At 39.4% G+C, this 20,876-nt stretch overlaps 1 protein-coding gene and 1 pseudogene across 7 annotated transcripts in view; both read right to left on the bottom strand.

The window, feature by feature from the left end:
• The window catches only part of TSHR (thyroid stimulating hormone receptor), a 163,979-nt gene that overhangs the window by 119,689 nt on the left and 23,414 nt on the right, over positions 1–20,876 (bottom strand).
• LOC102900915 lies at positions 19,093–20,673 on the bottom strand (annotated as a pseudogene).

The following is a 20,876-nucleotide window of genomic DNA, read 5'->3' as shown; positions in this document are numbered from 1 at the left end:
GAGGGAGGCACAGAATCCTAAGCAGGCTCCCGGCTTCGAGCTGTCAGCACAGAGCCTGACACGGGGCTCGAACTCACAGACTGAGAGATCATGACCTGAGCCAAAGTCGGATGCTCAACCCTACTGAGCCACCCAGGCGCCCCCGAAAAAGGAAATACTCTTAAAGAACTAATTTATGTTCTGATTATTTAAAGAGAAAAATGCCCACTATTCTAGGATAATTTGAGCTTCTAAGAATCTCTTAATGCAAATACCTTTAAAGCTGATGCAGGAAATAGGAAGTTGATGTGAAATAGCAGTTCTTCACATTTTAAGAATAATTCATCTATGATAAAGAGTTCAATTTCCATTCAACATTCGTTTTGCCTTATTTTACACATGCATGTAATTTCAATGCATGTGTCATACACGGAATAAAAAACATAAACTACATAGAGTTTGTATTCAAGATAAAGTTTCTAGCAAATTTCACTCTTGGTTATAGAAAATGGTACTAAGAGTGTCTTGTGTTTGTCAGATGCAACTACTTAGCAATCAACATGATTATTGAATGCTAATTACTAAAACCAGCGAGTTGTATCCAATTCTCTGTCATCAGTGTCAAAAACAGATGTCCAGAAGCTATCAGAGTTGAGTCTGAACACCAGGACTAAGTGATGTGTCCAAGTCTGATCAATATTCTTAAGGACAACTTGCAAGGAGGTAGACCATTACATTGCCCTACACTCACAATGTTTTTTTTGTAGTCTATCAGTTTAGAGAGCTAAGGAAGTTGAAATGACAAGTTTGAATCTAAGTGATCATGCTCTCCCCCTGTTCTGTGACTATAGACTTCATTTTTAATCACTGATTATGAGGAATAAACTGTCAATTTAGAAGTCAACAACACTGCTGGTTTACAGATAAAAATGTGAAGCTCCATAACGCCTCACTCCTTAAGTGTGGGCTGCACATAGTGACTTCCCTTCAAAAAGCACAGTACTGAAGGGAGAAAAATAGTAACTTTACAATACAGAAACCTGAAAAGCCTTACCTTATCCCGGTGATCAAGGTTAATATCAATAATGATAAGTCATGTTGATAGTATGTACCCTTGATATGATTTGATAAGTAGGGCATTTACCTCTGTGTTCTTCGTCCCAAACACCCCAAACCCTAGTCTGATCATGAGAAAAACATCAGAGAAGTCCCAATTGAGGGACAATATACAAAATACCTGACCAGTACTCTTAAAACTGTCAAAGTTGGGGCGCCTGGGTGGCGCAGTCGGTTAAGCGTCCGACTTCAGCCAGGTCAGGATCTTGCGGTCCGTGAGTTCGAGCCCCGCGTCGGGCTCTGGGCTGATGGCTCAGAGCCTGGAGCCTGTTTCCAATTCTGTGTCTCCCTCTCTCTCTGCCCCTCCCCCGTTCATGCTCTGTCTCTCTCTGTCCCAAAAATAAATAAACGTTGAAAAAAAAAATTAAAAAAAAAAAACTGTCAAAGTTGTCAAAAACAAAGAAACTTTGAGAATGTCAGAGTCAAGAGGAGCCTAAGGAGACATGATGAGTGTTGTTGTCTGCTCAGGATGCCATAATGAAATACCATTAAGTGGAGTGGCTTATGCAGACGTTTATTTCTCCCAGTTCTGGAGGCTGGGAAGTCCACTGTCAGGGTGCTGGCAGATTTGGTTCCTGGTGTGGATTCTCCTTCTGGATTGCAGATGGCAGTCTTCTCACTGGATCCCCACAGGGTAGGAAAAGAGAGGAACACTCTGAGCTCTCTATCTCTTCTTAGAAGGGCACTAATCCTGCTATGAGGGCCCCACCTTTATGACCTCATCTTAGCCTAGTTACCTTACGAGGGCCTCTCCCCCAAATGCCATCATGTTAGGGGGCAGGGTTTTGATATAAGAATTTGTGGTGGGGTGAGTACAATTCAGTCCATACCAATAATAAAATGTACTACGGTCTCCTGGATGGTCATTGGGTAAAAGGTCATTAGGTAAAAACTAAGGAAATAGGGATAAAGTATACACTTTAGTTAATAATGTTTCAATATTGGTTTACTGATTATGACAAATGAACCATATTAATATAATAATAGTGCATTGTGGACTGAGCTGTGTGCCTCCCAAATTCATATGTTGAAGCTCTCACTCTCAGTACCTCAGAATATGACTATTAGAAGATAAAGCCTTTAAGGAGGTAACTTAGTTAAAAAAATAAGGTCATTAGGGTGGACTTTAATCCAGTATAACTGGTGTCCTTGTAAGAAGAGGAGACTATGGGGCACCTGAGTGGCTCAGTCGGTTAAATGTCTGACTCTTGGTTTCAGCTCACATCATGATCTCACGGTTTTGTAAGTTCAAGTCCTGCATCGGGCTCTGTGCTGGCAATGCAGAGCTTGCTTGGGCTTCTCTGTCTCCCTCTCTCTTTGTCCTTCCCCTACTTGTGCTATCTCTGTCTCTCTCAGAATAAATAAATAAACTTGAAAAAAAAAGGAGTTTAAGACAACACACAGACCAAAGGACAAGCAGCAGAGGACACAGTGAGAGGAGGGGGCCAGCTGCAAGTCAAGGAAAAAGGCCACAGAAGAATCCAACTTAGACTGTACTTTGATCTAGGACTCTAGCTTCCAGAACTGTGCGAAAATAAATGTATTATTTAAGCCACCCAGTCTGTGGTGCTTGTCATGACTGCTCTAGAAAAGTAAAACATTGGGGAAACTGGGGGTGGGGTGTATAGGAACTACCTGGACTATCTTCACGGTTTTTCTGTCAAATAGAAAACCATTTTAGCGCTGCCTGGGTGGCTGAGTCGGTTAAGCATCTGACTTCAGCTCAGGTCATGATCTCGTTTCGTGAGTTCAAGCTCCACATCAGGATCTCTGCTGTCAACACATACAGCTCACTTTGGATCTTCTGTCTCCCTCTCTCTCTGCCCCCTCCCTAGTGCTCTCTCTTTGGGCTTCACTTCCTAAAACAAAATTAAGGTATTTAAAATGGTTGGGGTGCCTGGGTGGCTCAGTCGGTTAAGTGTCTGACTTCGGCTCAGTCATGATCTCGCAGTTCGTGAGTTTGAGCCCCACGTCAGGCTCTGTGCTAACAGCTCAGAGCCTGGAGCCTATTTCACATTCTGTGTCTCCCTCTCTCTCTGCCCCTCCCCCGTTCACATTCTGTCTCTCTCTCTCTCTGTCTCTCTCTGTCTCTCTCCTTCAGAAATAAAATAAACACTATAAAAAGTTTAAAGATATTTAAAATGTTTTTTTTAATGTTTATTTATTTTGAGAGAGAGAGAGAGAGAGACAGCAAGGCAGTATATGAGTCAAAAATGCCACGGGGAAGCCTGTTGTTATACCTCATACAATTCGGAAGGGTTACTTACCCTCTTTAAGCCTGTGTGCATTTGTCAAATGAAGGTGGTAGTGTCTGCCCTACTTATTTCACAGGGTTATTATGGACATCAGTGAATCTAATACCTGCAAATGCAATGTAATTAAAAGACTTGTCATTAAATGTTTCACCCAAGTCCCATGGCTATTTTAGGCAGAGGTCAAATTACTTCGAGCTCTTATTAGCTATTAATCTGGTCCTCCTGCTACCACTCCTAACTGACCCCATACTCAAGAACTTCTGTAGCCCAGCAGTTTCTAGGGCACGCTAAGTCATAATCTGTGGCATGTTATAATCCACGTTGGCCATCTCAAACTGCAAATGCTTGCCTTTCATGTTCAAGGTGCCCTGGGGAATGTGACATGGAGACCAACACTGCACCCTGATGAGCAACTCCGTGAACAAATCCTGCTTGCGGATTTATATTGTTTCTGCATATGAAGGAAAACATGTTTTTCTATTAAGTGTGATACTTCATAGGTGGTCTCCAAAGTACAGTGTCCAAGGCAATAGTTTGTGGTGCAGAAAAAATATTAGAACTTGTGACTTGTGATTTTAGAACTTCATACTCTGGATTTCTGTTTCTGTGTGTTTTATAATTTACGTGGTATATTAATACAATAGTACGTATCTGTAAAACATACACACACATATATTTTAGAGTGCTGATTGGGAATGTGCACAAAAAAAGGTTTGGAGACCACTTCATTAGAGGACAGGAAAAATCAGACCATTGGGTGGACAAGTATGAACTGGAGCCTTGGTCTTTATTTCTCTTAATACAAAAGCAGAGGCAAGTTACACATTTTCATCTGTAGGGCTATTTTCAAACTATGGACTCTACTACTCATTGGTTATGTGCCTTGCGCAAATTACTCTGTCTTTCTGTGCCCCAGCTCTTCTTTCCTTAAAGTGGGGCTCATCCCAGTACCTCTGTTGTGTTGGAGAGGGATGAGCAGAAAACTCTGAATTTATTAGGATGGAAACTTTTGATTAGAAAGTCATATGGTGGGGCACCTGGGTGGCTTAGTGTGCTGAGCATCCCAACTTTGGCTCAGGTCATGATTTCGCAGTTCATGAGTTCAAGCCCCACATCAGGCTCACTGCTGTCAGTGCAGAGCTTGCTTCAGACCCTCTGTCTCCCTCTCTCTGCCCCTCCCCCACTTTCACTCTCTCAAAAGTAAATAAAAACATTGGAAGAAAGAAAGAAAGCCATGTGGTTGCAAAGCCTGCAGGCCTCACTGCTCAGATTTATCTTTCTCCTTGTTCATTAACCAATCTTGAGCCTGACTTCCACTACCTCTGAATCAGAACAAATCAGAACGACATAAGGCCATCGCACCCAAGTTATATGGGGTGAGCTAGAAGAAATGGCAGGAGCCATTGCTAGAACCACTTTCACCAGGAAACAGAGTAACTGAAGAGGCACATAGACTAGCCTTAGGTACCCCTATTACTGAATTGACTTTGGTAAAGAAATAGATTTTTACATACATTACTAATGGTAGACATTCACCTGCTGAAAGGGAGTATGAAAGGCATTCTAAGCAGGGAGGAGAGGAGATGCAAAGTCATGGAGGTGTGAAAATGCTGGAAGTGTTTAGACCTGTGAGGACTCCAAGTAAACGTAAATATAAAAGCCAAATAAATGAAGCATGCTTATTGGGTCCACTGCTGTATGCCTTATGTATACAGCCTAATAAGTAGATGCTTAATAAATATTCATTATTGTTTCCATAGCTAAGTAGAACATACGGGAGGTATCAGAACCACCTGTAGGAGGCCATTTTCTTCTTCACATTACAACCTCTGCCCTTGGAGATTCTAATACACACACAGGAAGTGTTAATGTATAGAGCCACTGTTACAGACATGGGAGTGAGTGGGTAAAGGCCATTATTCTAGGTTAGTGCTTTTCAAACTGCAGGTTTTAGGGGTGCCTGGGTGGCTCAACTGGTTAAGTGTCTGACTCTTAATTTCAACTCAGCTCATGATCTCATGGTTTTGGGGTTCAAGCCCTGCATTGGGTTCTGCACTGGCTGCATAGAGCTTGCTTGGGATTCTCTGTCTCCCTCTCTCTGACCCTTTCCCACTTGCACTGTCGCTGTCTCTTTCAAAATAAATAAATAAACTTAAAAATATATATACATATACATACATACACACACACACACACACACACACACACACACACACACAAACTGTAGGTTGTAAGCCATTGGTAGATCATGAAATCAATGTATTATATCACAACTATCCTTTTTGAAAAGTGAGTTAAAATAGAACACATACATACATAAATATGTCTGTATCCTAGGGTACATTGTAAAGTATATTTTTTACTGTGGGTCATGATCTAACATGTGAAGCCACTGGTTTGCATTGTAGTTGGTGGAAGCCTTGACTAAAGCAGTAGTTAGATTCTAGTGATGACTGTGAAAAAAATTGATGGGATTTAGTGACTTACTGAGTGACTTACTGAGGTAAAGCAAAGTGCAGACTCGGAGTTTCAGAACTAGCTTAAGGTAGTTGGTGAAGTGCCATGTCTTTAAAACTGAGATTAAGAATGAGGGAGTCGGGGCACCTGGGTGGCTCAGTCGGTTGGGCATCCGACTTCGGCTCAGGTCAAGATCTCATGGTCCGTGAGTTTGAGCCCCGCGTCAGGCTCTGTGCTGACCGCTCAGAGCCTGGAGCCTGTTTCAGATTCTGTGTCTCCCTCTCTCTGACCTTCCCCCGTTCATGCTCTGTCTCTCTCTGTCTCAAAAATAAATAAACGTTAAAAAAAATTAAAAAAAAAAAGAATGAGGGAGTCAAATGTTGTGGGATTCTTTGGGGGTTGAGTGGAGACTGGGGGCAGGATGTCAGCGAGAAGATAATGAGTTCGGATGAGATGAGTTGAGTTTGAGGCTCCAAGTGGACATGTCTGTGAAGCAATAGGAAACATAGTCTGAAGCATAAGGAAGAGTTCAGGGTTAATGACCAAGTCTGTAGTCATTATTACCCAGATGACAGCCGACATGTTAAATTGGATGAGATTTTCTTTCTTTTTAATTTTTCTAATTGGTTTCTCCACCAAAAAGAATTTGTATCACAAAATTCAATTTCATTTATATTTCAGTACTTGAAACACTTCCTTGTGACTCTGTTAGGAAATATTAGTTTAGCCCAGAAATAAAGAATACCTTTTTAAAATTCCTTTTAAATATGATTCATTGATGATACGATTAATAGTAATAGAACCTAACTAAATGAATCAATATAGGTACATTTTATGAGACTTAAATTTTAATAAAATTTATATAATTCACTGAAGAACATTAAAAGGACAATGTGAAATTTGAGGCAGTTTGAGAAAGCAGTAAGATAAAAACCTAATGGCCTATATTCCTTTATTAAGATTGTGCCAGAATTGACCTTTAAAAGATTAAGTCCATTATGTGCTCATTATGTTACTGAACTGCACAATAATTTGTTCTAATATTGTTCAAGAGAAAAATAAGTATCTTGCACAAAAACCATAATATGCTATTCTTTTTCATTTTAAATATGAATATTAGGCATTTTTCCCCAATAACTGCTTTTCCTTGTAGAAAATTCTAAGAAAAACTTACCATATCTAGTTGTCCATTACACAAATGCCAGTTTCTATTCTTTCTCTTAAGTATTATGTGTTATTTTTATTTTTTGAATTTTAAGCTGTTGTGGTAATAACATTAGAGATCTACGCACTTAAAGTTTTAAGTGTACGATACATTAAGTGTGCAACAAACTATTGTTGCCCGTTGGTAAACAATGTACAGCAGATCTCTAGAGCTTATTCACCTTGTTTAATTGAAACTTTATGCCCATTGATTACAATTCCCCATTTCCCTCCCCTTTAGCCCTTAGCAACTACCATTCCACTCTTTGATTCTATGTACTTGACAGTTTTAGTTACCTCATATAAGTGGAGTCATGCAGGATCTTGAGGACATTACACTAACTAAAATATACCAGACACAGAAAGACCAACACTGGATGAGGTTTCCTAAGGAGCCTGGTAGTGTTCAGTAAGGACTACTCCCAAGAACAGAATCCTTGGGAAGGTGAACCTTTAATGAGCAGGTCTCAGGAGAGTTAGAATAGAGGCAAGATAGGAGAAGAGTCTATTCATTACAGAAATATGTTACAGAAATATCAAGCAGAATAAAAACTGAACCACAACCTTTATATAGGTGGTTGAGTCATTAAGGATCTCTAGGAGGCAGTTATCATAGAGTTAAGTAATGGGACAACTAACCAGTTTTAGCAAGTTAAAGAGTAAACGGGAAGTACAAAGTATGATCTCTAAAGAGAAAGTATGGTTTTGCTTTATGACAGAGAATGGAAGGAAGCTGACAGAGGGTTAACTATGGGGAGGCAGGGTAGAATAGGACTTTTATGTGCAGAAATTAGATAACATTTGTAAGTGGTGGTGAAAGATAATATTTGTAGGTAGGATGATGGTAATAGTGAACATAAGGCGCTTACTATGTGCCAAGAATTATTCTAAACACTTTACATAGATCAGCTCATTTTAATCTTCACAACAACACTGAGGTAGGCACTATTATTATCCCCATTTAAATGAGGAAACAGGCAGAGAGGTAAAGCAAATTGAGCAAGTTCACACACAACTATCAGACACAGGATTTGAATCCAGCCTGGGGCACCAGAGTTTATGCTCATAACTTCTACACTTTGCTGGGGAAGACGAAGGTGCAGGAAAATAGGGCATAAAGGGCCACAATCCCTTACCCAGAAACTTTTGGGGCCAGATGTATTTTAGAATTCAGAAATTTTCAGCTTTTAATATACATATATTTTCTTATAGCTACGTAGGATCTGGGGCTGTACCTTAAACACAGTCACATTGGTAACCAACATCTTTGTAGTAAATGTATCAATAAATAAAGACCAACCTCACATCAATTGGGATGAAGTTCTTCCAGGGGTTAACAGAAAACTGTCAACGTTCAGAGCTGTTTGAATTTTGGACTTGCAGATAAGGAACTGTGCTCCTGCAGTAGCCAAGCATATCCCCGAGGGGGAGGCAAAGAAGAATCTGGTAGTGGGATCTTGGAAAGGGTTAGAAACACCTGCTCCTTTGTGAAAAGAGAAGCAGGGAAAAAGGAAAAACAGCAAGGTTATGTCCCAACTCCTCGTTCCCATCTCCCACAAAATCCCTGTTTTCCTGTCTTAGTATAAGTCAGATGCTGATGGATGTCACCATTTTCCCTTTAAAGTCTAGAATGGCTTGTCCTTGCTTTTCCTGTATTTTACCTGACCCACCAATGGGGTCAAGGTGATTCTACCTCTTCCTTCCAGGTGTCGGTGAGACAGAGAAAGGGGAGAGAGGTTGAGGCGCAGAAAATACCACAAGAGAGATTTTTTATAGTACTTGTTTCTTCTTTGTGACTAGAAGTAATTTATTAATTCATTCATTTATTCATTCACTCACTCATTTTGCTACCACTGGGGCAAAATCCTTAGAAAACAGCTAAAACCTTGGAGAGTACTTTAGGGACAAGTGAAACAAAACTTAAGAGACTTCATTGTGATGCCCAGGAATTTAGAGAGAAAGAGAGAGAGATTGAGAATGAATAAGACATTGAATCATGGAGTGCCTGGGTGGCTCAGTCGGTTAAGTATCAGACTCTTGATTCTGGCTCAGGGAATGATCTCACAGTTCATCAGATGGAGCCCCGTGTCAGGCTCTGTGCTGACAGGACAGAGCCTGCTTGGTATTCTCTCTCTCTTTCTCTCTCTGCCCCTCCCCTGCTTGCTCTCTCTCTCAAAATAAATAAGTAAACTTAAAAAAAAGACACCAAATCAGGCTGACATGGATGAAAAGAACAGGAGCCCAAATAGAACTAATTAAGATTGAGAAGGTATTATTTTTTTCCAGAAGGTCTGTAGCATCTATCGCTGAATCTCACCTTTCCAGCCACCGCCAGGCCCAGGTTGCAAGAGTCCCTGGGTTATGTGTTTGGCTGGCTGGAGCAGGGAATCCTTAACTCAATTGGATAGGAGAGGGGAAGTATGAAACATTCCCGGTATTCCCAGTAGTCACTTGGACATATTAATTTAGAAAAATATTGTTAAACGTAGTGTTGGCTACTAAAGTATTCCTGGTGGTCCAGTGCTTAAGGTACATGTTAAGCCAGAAAATGGAGAATGCATTCTGGTTTGCAGGTTATTTCTGATATGGTATTACAATGTCAGGCATTTCGGGGGTTAAAAAGTCTTTGGTAGGCTAGCCAGGAAATTTAACATGCATGTAAAATACATTCCAAACAACCAACTTTTGGAAAACAACCCTATAAGTTGGGGACTGCCTGTTTTTATATTCCCTTTGCCAAAGCTACTAAAATTTGTAGCAAAATAGAGATTAAAAAATAATATATTCTTGTGACTCAACAGTGTGGCAGCATCTTCAAACTGAGAGTGTAATTTTAGAGTCAATATTATTTTCTTGGGCATTTTCTAGAACCAAAGAGAATCAAGTGGCAAGTCACCACATCTGGCAGTATGAATGGAGAAATTCTGCCTTTACCTTTACAGCTAAAGTAGCTCTTTCAAGTTTAATTGTCAGCGTGAATGGGGGCACAGGTCGTATTCTGATCAAACCTGCTGATGTTACAAAACTGAGAGATATAGCAGGTATGTTACCGAAGAGACACAAACATTTTGCTCCTCTCCCATCTCCTCCATCTCCATGATTCAATATGGTAGTAGTTTGGAGGATCATGTTGCATTTGCTATGGAGAAAAAAAGGGGGTGTTGTGTTTAGGATAGAAAAGACTTATGGGAGGGAAGAAAATCATTCAATAGAAGTGAGATTCTTTCTGATTTGTTTTATGGTGCTCTAGTGGACACACCTAAGACCATGGTGGTAGATTTTTTTCTAGTATAGGAAAGAATAACAGAATTTCTCAAAAATTAGATAGTAGGTTCTCTTTCTCATGTGTATGCAAAGAATGAATATCATGCATCAAGCTCAGGAGAGTCTTACGTTGGGTAGAGGGTCAAAGTAGATGGTCTCCAAGTTCTTCTTCCAATACTAAAACTCCATAAGTCCCGTGAAAATTATAACTACTCCCGCTTTCTTCCCCAAGCAATATGATATCTTCAAAGTCAGATGCCAATGGGAAAATTCTAGTTGATGCTAAGCCCCCAGTCGGCCATACAATTGTGCAATCAAATTTTAAGTGTTCCTAATGGAGTCAGCCAACCTGGGACTGCTCATTTCCTTAGTCATGGAGATGTACTTTTGGAAACCAAAATCTGTAGTAGGCAAAAATCAGTCCAAGCCATGTGGCTTTCCAACAGGGTATGATTACAAAAAAAGGCTGAAATTATTATAACCCAGAAGGGGAAAAGTCAGCAGAATTCATTATCCTTATAAAATACATTCTTTGATCCTTCCTTCTACCATATTGTATGCACTGTTTCCTGGGCTATCTAGTGGTCAGTGAGGTCAAGATAATGTTGTGTATCTCCTCTTTCCTTTATATTGGCCTTACAGAAACTGAGAGCCAAGATTAGCCATTCTAGTATTTTGTTTTTTTGTTTTTTGTTTTTTAGAATAGTTACTATTTAAGAAGTTCAAGTTTTTCATTGTTGGAAATCATTTGGAATTCTCTAGCATGTAGCCGTAGCTTCTACTTGATCTTTGTAAGTAAGAACTTCAAGACATTGCAATGTGCTCACAAATAAAGTCATAATGGAAGTCTGTTTTTCTCCTTTGTAACACCAAATGAACTTGTAATTGCTTGATCAATGTTGGCTGTCCATCTGGAATGCAAACTCCATGAGAGTGTGGACAAGCTATCTGTCTTATTCAGCATTCCATGTCCATTACCTAGAGCAGTATTAACACCCAAAAAATGTTGAATGAATAAATCTAGCAATGAAATGATTACCTGTTCTCTCAAATGCTGCTTGTTATCTTCCATATCACAACACACACACACACACACACACACACACACACACACACACACACTCCTTTGGAACAATTTCTTAATAGAATAGAAACAGTTTACCTTTTTGTTTCACAAATTGCAGAAAGAAAGCACTACTTTCTTGTTCCCATGTCCTGGATCAGTGCAAAGATTCTCTTTCTTCCTTTCAAACTACTTCATTGATCTTTGTTATCAACTATATCAAATGGGTACTGGGACAGTTCATAGTGGTGTAAGGACAACTCATCCAGCTTTCAAGATTTCCCTCTAAAGTACAACAAAACTGGGGCGCCTGGGTGGCTTGGTCAGTTAAGTGTCCAACTTCGGCTCAGGTCATGATCTCATGGTCCGTGAGTTTGAGCCCCATGTCGGGCTCTGTGCTGACAGCTCAGAGCCTGGAGCCTGTTTCAGATTCTGTGTCTCCCTCTCTCTCTGCCCCTCCCCTGTTCATGCTCTGTCTCTCTCTGTCTCAAAAATAAATAAACGTTAAAAAAAAATTTAAAAAAAAGAAAAGAAAAAAATAATAAAGTACAACAAAACTGCTTCTAAGTCCCATACAGAGGGGAACAAGCTGTGGATGGCTTCCCGAGTAGGTAAATACCACCTCACGGGACAGTGGAGACCAGCGGCCTCATCAAAAATTTAGGTTAATATAGAAGATCTCCTGATGCTTATATAACTTTGAATGTCTTTTCAGGCAAAATTCTTTTCTGAGAGGCAGACCAAAGGCAGCTAGAGAGTGTGTGCTACCTGGGAATTGGGAGGTGGGGAGATGGATACTTCTAAATACCAACTTTCCCTGTCTAGCAATTTTGCCAGAAGCTGGACAATCCAGTTTCTAACCCAGGATAGTCTTTTTTTTTTAATGTTTATTTATTTTTGAGAGACGGAGAGACAGAGTATGAGCAGGGGAGGGGCAGAGAGAGAGGGAGACACAGAATCTGAAACAGGCTCCAGCCTCCGAGCTATCAGCACAGAACCTGACATGGGGCTCCAACTCACGAACCATGAGATCATGACGTGAGCCAAAGTTGGGCACTTAACCAACTGAGCCACTCAGGCTCTCCGACAGAATAGTCTTAATAATAAAATTATCTTGGTTTGTGTATTATGTACTTGTTCCATAAATACCTATGTATATATTTCATTCAAACACTGTGAGGTAATTATTGTAGGTATTGATTATTATCATTGTTATTCCCATCTATCTTGCATATGCAAAAACCGTAGAGTTTAGATGACCATTTTAGGGTTAAAGTGCTAGTTAGAGGCAAAGCTGGATCTCTATCTCTAGGTGACAAAGAAGCATGGTGAAGCAATCACAGGATGAAAGCCCATTCAATCCCAACTCTGTTTACTATCTACATGATCTTAGAAAAATCCTTTGCATTTTCTGAACTTTATTTTCCTTACTGTTTTCAAATGGGGGCTAAAGAGGTATAGAGGGATAGGAAGCAGGTGTTAATTTTGTCCTGTTTACCTCATGGATTTTTTCTCGTGGGGATATTAAAGATCAAAGTGCTTTGTAAGGTATAACTGTGAGACTGTATTACTTTCCTAAAGAAGTTTTTATTTTAATTCCAGTTAGATAACATACAGTGTTATATTGGTTCCAGGTGTACAATTTAGTAAATAATCCAATTCAAAAATGGGCAGAAGACATAAACAGACATTTCTCCAAAGAAGACACACAGCTGGCCAAAAGATACACAAAAAGATGTTCATCATCACTTACCATCTGGGAAATGCAAATCAAAACTACAATGAGCTATCACCTCACACCTGTCAGAATGGCTAAAATCAACAACACAAGAAACAAGAGTTGATGGCGATGATGTGGAGAACAGGATTACTCATTCACTGTTAGTGGGAATGCAAACTGGTGTAGCCACTGTGGCAAACAGTATGGAGGTTCCTCAAAATGTTAAAAATAGAGCTACCCTACTATCCAGGATTGCCACTACTGGAAGTTTACCCAAAGAGGTGGTATTACTCATATTCCCAAGAGAGGTGTAGAGCATGGTACTATGGAGTAGCACAGGTTTCATTCAAGGCCCAGGGCCCCCTCCTTTGTACCTATATGACCTTGACTGTGTTCCTGAATCTCACTAAGCCTCAGTTTCCTCATCTGTAAAATGGGAACAATAAAAACTGCCTCATAAGGCTAACATGAAGATTAAGTGAGATTAAGTGCAGAAAACAGAATCACCAAAAGGTAATAGGAGCACCATCCTCATAATGTGTCTTCTTTACAATGGAAGAAATGGACGTTCAGTAGCTGATTGATATGGTGTCAGGACACCCAAAGAGCAGAGCAGTAAGAGACTCAGTAAACCAGTGTTTTGTCTTGTATTGGCTCTGAGAGAAACAGATTTGGTGAGTGGAAGCTGGACAAGAAGCAACTTTTTTTCTTTTTCCCTCCTTGCTACCACCCCACCCACCTCAGTCTGTAGGCTCTATTTCTTTAGGGTTTGAGAAAACAGGAGTCCCTGGAGGCCCAAGGTGGGACTAGTACCAAAGAGAGTTTTCCTCCTCTGTTGCTACAGGAATCCCAAGAAACCTTAGGCAAGAGATTGGATCTAAGTGGGGCCATTGCTTAACACCCAGGTTTTCCTGATTATTAGGACAACACTTCTTCCCAATGAGGACAAGGTCTGAATGTGGGAGTTTTGTGAGCCCCGTAAGTAACTGGAAGTAAACTTTTCAGATGAAACTTGCTTGTCTCTTGCTGCTGCCTCTGCTGGTTCATGACAGAGCAACATGATTCACAAATTTTGCAATAAATAAATTGTAGTCACTTACTAAGTCATAGAAGAAAGTTTCTAAGAATAAAGAGGAATCATGGGACTGTGTGGCATCATATTGCATAACAATTCATTTTAAAATAGTTCAAATCTTCCAGGAAAGGGAGAAAATATTGGTAAATCAGAGAGCATCTAAAAATTCAAACAAGGCTGCTAGGTTTATGTTGGGACTTTGGGATTCGGTTGAAAGTTTGACAGAAAGGAGGATGAATTAGTGATTCCATTCTGGTTGATGCTATTCATGTGAATTTCTCATCACCAGACAGTTGCAATTTTGAAAAATGTATTATATTTATAAGGGAACAACACCTGCTTTTAAGACACAAGATAGAAAACCTGGATCAAAACCATTCAGAAAAATTGGATCAAAAACATGGATCAAAACCAGGAAACTCATTTTTAAAATTATTTTTTAAGGCTTACAAGAAACATATACAGATATTCTAAAAAAAATTACTTAACTTTCTTCAAAAAACAGAAGCAAACAAAACAAAACAAAAACCTGATGTAACTAGTTTTTTCTACATGAGAAAAGGGAAATGGAAAACTTTAAGATTAATATGTAGGTAATTAACATCAGGAAGGGTCCAAAATATGCAAGTATTTGAGATAGAGGTAAACTGAGCTCCTTAATTGTCCACCACTGCTTTGCAAAGTGGGTTGGCCACACTGAGTTATTGTGTACAGAAAGAAAATACATTAATATTTCTTTTTCTTTATCCCACACCTTCACCTATATATGTGTCTTATATATATGTACAAAATGTGCTGATTAGTATAGTTGTATAGCATGGAATTTAGAAATAAATGTGCATATTAGGAATACATGTTCAAAAATTTTATTGATGGGAGTACACAGTGAATTAGATATGGAGATCATGACTGAATGATTGGCTCAGTTCTAAATTCTACTGGGCAAAGTAGACATATACTCATAGTTACATATGATTATTTACTTTGGCATCAATCTGTGAAAAATATTTGGGGAATATGGATTGTGTGATGAGCACCATGCTAGACATAGACAGGAGTACAAGAAATGTCTAAACTATAGGCATTCAGCCTGTGCCTGAATGTTTCTTTGACAGTCTCTCCATCTTGTAGAAGAGTCTGTTCCACTGTTGGAGAGCTGTTATCATTAGTATATTCCTGTTTATACTGCATCTGAATTTGACATGTGACAACCCAATTTGGAAGTACAATTTTTTTTGGTCTAAGTTTTACCTACAAGGGCAACACTGGATAGCTTTTATTATTATTATTTTTATTTTTAATCTTAATTTATTTTTGAGAGAGAGAGGAGAACAGAGAGAGAGAGGGAGACGCAGAATCTGAAGTAGACTCCAGGCTCTGAGCTGTCAGCACAGAACCCGACACAGGGCTCAAACCCATGAACAGTGAGATCATGACCTGAGCTGAAGTCAGATGCTTAGCCAACTGAGCCACCCAGGCACCCTTGGATAGCTTTTAAATATCCGAAGACAGCTCAAGTCTATCTTTTATTTCTCTCTTCCCTTGGGCCCTACTTGGGCTCTTTCAACTCTGTAATATACTCTCTTAAATGGCAGGCATGTGAAGTTAGTCTAGTTTGTCAATTCTGTTTTAAAATGTGATTGAAAGAAAATAAAAATAAGATGTGATTCAACCTGTGCTGAATGCATGAGATTATCATTTCTCTTGATTTGGATGCCAAGTACTATTGACAAAATTAATAATTAATATTATTGAAAATTTCATCTGTCTCTTTATGGTTGACTAGGGTTCCCGGAAGTTTTTACTGTGAACTCTGGGCTAGGACTTTACTAGTTTATTTATATAATTTTACTATTTAATAATTATTATATAATTTATTATATATTATATAATATATAATTTTACTATTTAATAATTTACTAGTTTATTTATATAATTTACTAGTTTATTTATATAATTACCCCTATAACTGTGCAGACCTAAATGTAGGGTTTATATTTATCTCAGTTAAATATCATCCTGTGTGCATTTTGATTTGTAGCATGGCTTCCTGGGATTATTTTTTTTATCTTGCCTCATTCAACAAAAATTAACTAAACCCCCACTAAAAATGCTAATCAGTGTTTTGGGTTGTGGGGTCATCTGAAAAAATAAGTCATAGTCCCTTTTCTTGAGTATCTCACATTGTAATCAGGACACTGGACATAAACTTCTCCATCATGCAACATGTTAAACTCTATAACAGAGGCATGTGTAATGAACATGCAAAGAAGAAAAGCATTTAAATAATTGGTAATATTTTTATATTGATTTAGAATTTGTGATTAACTTGCATATCTTATTTAACTCTCAAAACAATTCTGATGGATGATAGTGTTAGAAAATAGTCATCAATTTACAGAAGCACCAGAGGCTCAGAACAGTTAAAGGACCCAGCAAATAAGAACTATCTTTTCCCCCTTTTTTAAAGGAAACCAGGACAAAGTGATTTTACTTTTCTGGCTCAATGCTTATTTTCCAAGATTCCCCAGAAATTCTACATAGTGCCCTCAGAGATTTATGACCAATTCACTTTGGCACCTAGGGATGTAATCTTTTCAGGTTTGTTGGTATAAATTCATTTAAAACAACTTCTCTACCTGTTGTTGAGATCAGCTTCTCAGCTGATCTTGGTCTATAATACACCTTTCAAAGTTTGAAGTCCATGAATAGAACTTTTTTATGCTCCTGTTTGTCATCTGCTGTTATTTGCTAATTTTCCAGTGTCCCCTGGCTGTGGCTGATTCTTTCCTTATTTTTCCTCTACTCTGAACACGGCTTTTGAATACTCCTTTCGATTGAATTTTCTCTTCAATTGCCAGGTCCCTTTTTCCTCCTCTTCTCCAATGTTTGACAATAAAATATGGAAAGAGCAGTAGTGTTACTGATAAAATGAAGTAAAGTCCTTGTGATGGGGTTTTGGGGTAATGGTACGGTTTGGAGCTGATGGCCAAGGAGGAATTCTTGAAGGAGTCTTTGGTGCAGAAAGGTGATTTTATTAAAGCACAGGGACAGGACCTGTGGGCAGAAAGAGCTTCACTGGGGCTGTGACAGGTGACTGATTATATACCTTCAGGTTGGGAGGGACTTAGGGACAGTGTAAGTCTCTAAGGAATTTTGGAAACAAGATTTCCAGGACCTTGAGGGGCTAGCTGTTGTTAGGGAAAACATTTATTACTATTTAGTAAAACCTCAGTCATGAGACCCTTCAGATGTATGACAGGGGCCATATGGTTGGAGCATAATTGCCAACATATACTTGGGGGTTAAAGATAAAGGAGGTTTACAAAGGAATTTTTATGTGTTTAAGGAGACTCACAGGATCCCAGGGAGGGAAGGATAATGTTAAGCCAAGATTCCCTTTTGTCTTATCCAGGCAGCTGAGCTTCTAGAGGGAGATCACTCTGCCTGTTTCAAGGACTTGTCAATGGGCTGTAGGCAGTAAAGGAATTTAATTTTTCGTTTGCCTTTGTTTCCTACATCACCATGGCAAGCACTTAAACCCTCTTACATCTTGATGAGGGTAATATTAGGGCTCCAGGGAATGCCCTGGAGTCTATAGGCTTCTGGGAATCAGAGTATGGATAAGATTGCCTTTTTCTTGAAGTTTACTAAGTTATCCATGAACTGAAGGCGACTCCTGTCCTGCATGACTATGATCTCTATCAGTCAACCATTTTGCTTTCTTTCCTTTCCCCTGTTCTTGGGCAGCCAGGAGTGTCCAAAGAATAGCACACATATCCCACGTGGGGGTGGCGGGGGGAGGTGCTGTGTGCTAGCTTGTGCTTTGCCTCATGCTCCCTCATCACTTGGAACTGTCACCATTAATTGCTTTCAAATTTTGGCCCATCTTTATGAAATTTGTTTCTTTATTCCCTCTTTGAAAACAAACCTAGGTTATTGAACGTCTGGGCTGGAATTTCTGTTGAAGAAAAATATTCAGAGGCTCTTGGAGGGTGTCCAAGTTCTCAAGTCTTTTTTGTAAGTAGGTAAAACCACTTGTTTGAAAAACAAAATTCTCTCCTCTTAAGTCTTTTTTGTCATGTGCACTGGTGAGCAATTTTCATTGAAATTATGAGTTACATATGAGAACAGAGTGACAGGTTAAAAAGATGAACTCTTTTGCACTATATTGAGTAATTTAATAGGAAGAGAAGTTTATAGGTCTTTTAATTTTGAATCATAACATCTATGAGAGTCAATAATCCCTCTCTAACCTTAAAAACTATAGGGCATCAATGATACTGAAGTTATGAGCACAAAGATTATGAAGATCTAAATTTTGACTCCTACATAATCCCCACTCAATAATTAAAACCCGGAGAATTGAGACTGCTAAAAGTTGACAATCAAGCAGTACTACCAATAGAAATAACCATTCATATACTAATCTTATTAGAAGATGTCTGCACTCATGGGCCATCCCATCCCTAGGTCTAAAAACTGACACCATCCCAGACTGACTAAATCAAAGAACCCTAATGAGCACACGACCCAGACTATATTATGGCCAATGCTCAGACATTTGGGGCTCAAACCACAGCTTTATACCCATGGTACTTGAATTGGTTCCATTAACATATTTCAAAAAATGATCAGCATGTATACTATAAAGTCATTAAGAAGCAAAATAAGCATTAACCTTTAAAGTTAAAGATTGGGAATTTAAATCTCCCCTTAATGATATGCCACAACTAGATACATCAACTTGATTCACCAGTATTATGTCAATAATTTTTTTTGTTAAAGCAGAAATTTATTAAAATCCATTTTATATAGTGTTTTAGAGATAAAAAACATGGAGAGTCCTCAACATTCAGGCCATCAACTCTATCTTCAGAAGTGCTTCAGGAGAAGACAGATTCTTTGCCCTCGCCCCCAAAAGATACTTCTATTTATACTGAAAGTGATGCTTTATACTGAAAGTGATTTATTCTGAAAGTGATGCTTTTATAACCCCACCTCTCAAGAACAATCCTGTTGAGATCCCAAAACCTCTGCCAAGTGAAGCGATATTAGCAGAGAACCTTCTCAGAATAAAAGTGCCTGATTCAGAGGTGTAGTGCAAGAGATACATAACATGGTGACTGCCTCAGAGGAGTGTGCCCACTCCCAGTAGGTGGGCCACGAAAGAACCCGAGGGCCTAGCTGAGCAGCCACTAGCTGCAGAGTGTGGCAAGATGGGACTGCATGGCCTCCAGGGCCTCTTCTTCCTCCTCATCTTCTGATGCAGCCATTGCTCCTGAAGGTCTGGGCTCCGGGAAGGCATCGGTCACTTTACTAGGTGCTTTGCCCAAGGCACCTGTTGTGATTTCAAACAGAATTTTGTCAACTTCCATTTCTGCTGCTTCTTCCATTTCTTCCTGATCATCCATGCTTTCAAAAAGTATCTTCTAACATTTCTTCTATGATGCCAGCCTTCATCATCTCTTTGGATAGCTCCCTCATGGTGGCCTGGATTTCTGGGATCTTCACAAGGCTCTGCATGGCCTTCATCACTTCTTTGCTCTTTTGCAGGGAACCAGCCACTCGCAAAACCACCAGCTGGTTCTTCATCCCTATGAGCACGGAGTTCACGTGAGCATTGGAAGCATAGAGCTTGCTCACAGCAAGCTAGTTTTTATGAGCTATGTATGCATTTGCCAATTCTTAATTACGATTAAGAGAAAAATCAGGACTTGTTCAATCTGCAAGTCTTCTTATTCATGAACATCACTGTTTACTTGTATAAAACATTTAAAAGTTATTCCTGTTTCAGGCCTCTGTCTGATGAGGGAGCATAAGGCAAGCTGACACCTTGCAAACCTCCCCCACCATCATCCCCAGGTGGGATATGTGTGATATTCCTTAGGCACTCCTGGCTGCCCAAGAATAAAGGAAAGGGAAAAACAAATAACTGATAGAGATCACGGTTCTGCAGGATAGGAGTCTCCATCACTTTACCAATGTCTTAGTAAATTACAAAAAAAAAAAAAAACAAAAAAAAAAACATCTTATCAATAACCTAATCTCCAGAAACCTACAGACTCTGTTTCCTGGAGCCCCAACATTACCCTCCCCTTCATAGTGATGTGGGGAGCAAAAGCAAGAAGAAAATAGCAAATAAAATTAAATTTCTTTGTAACCTGCAGCCCATTGACAAATACTTGAGGCAGGCTGAATATAATGTCTCTCCAGGAACTCCCTACTGTCTTAATGTTAATGCCTTACTAGAGGGGGAAAAAACAGCCTTAGCTTGACAATAGCTAGACTTCCCACATCCTGTGAGTCTTCTTTAGCATATGAAAGTCCTTTTGGAAACTTCGCCTTTTCTTTACCTCCCCCAGCTCCCAAGTATATAATATCATCCTCATAATCCAGGGGCAGGTCTTTCTGCCCACAGGTCCTGTCCCTGTGCTTTAAAAAAAAAAAAAAAAATCACTTTTTCGTACCAAAGATGTCGAAAGAATTCTTTCTTGGCCGTCAGCTCCGGACCCCTACTACCACTCCAAAACCACATCATGTTTAAAGAAAACTGCCATCAATTTTGTGTTGCTAGTATCAAAGTGCTTCAAAAACTACCAAAGTAGCAGTTGTAATAGGCTGGGGTTTAGGATACTTTGTTGGACTCATCTCATGTACATCTTCTAGTCTGACTCAAATCAGCAGCCTTTCAATAGGGCATGGAATCCAGCTTTCCAAAGAGCCACTGAAGGGCCAAAGGTC

Source organism: Felis catus, chromosome B3, assembly GCF_018350175.1.
Source record: "Felis catus isolate Fca126 chromosome B3, F.catus_Fca126_mat1.0, whole genome shotgun sequence".
Classification (NCBI taxonomy): domain Eukaryota; kingdom Metazoa; phylum Chordata; class Mammalia; order Carnivora; family Felidae; genus Felis; species Felis catus.
This window is presented reverse-complemented; position numbering and strand designations above follow the sequence as displayed.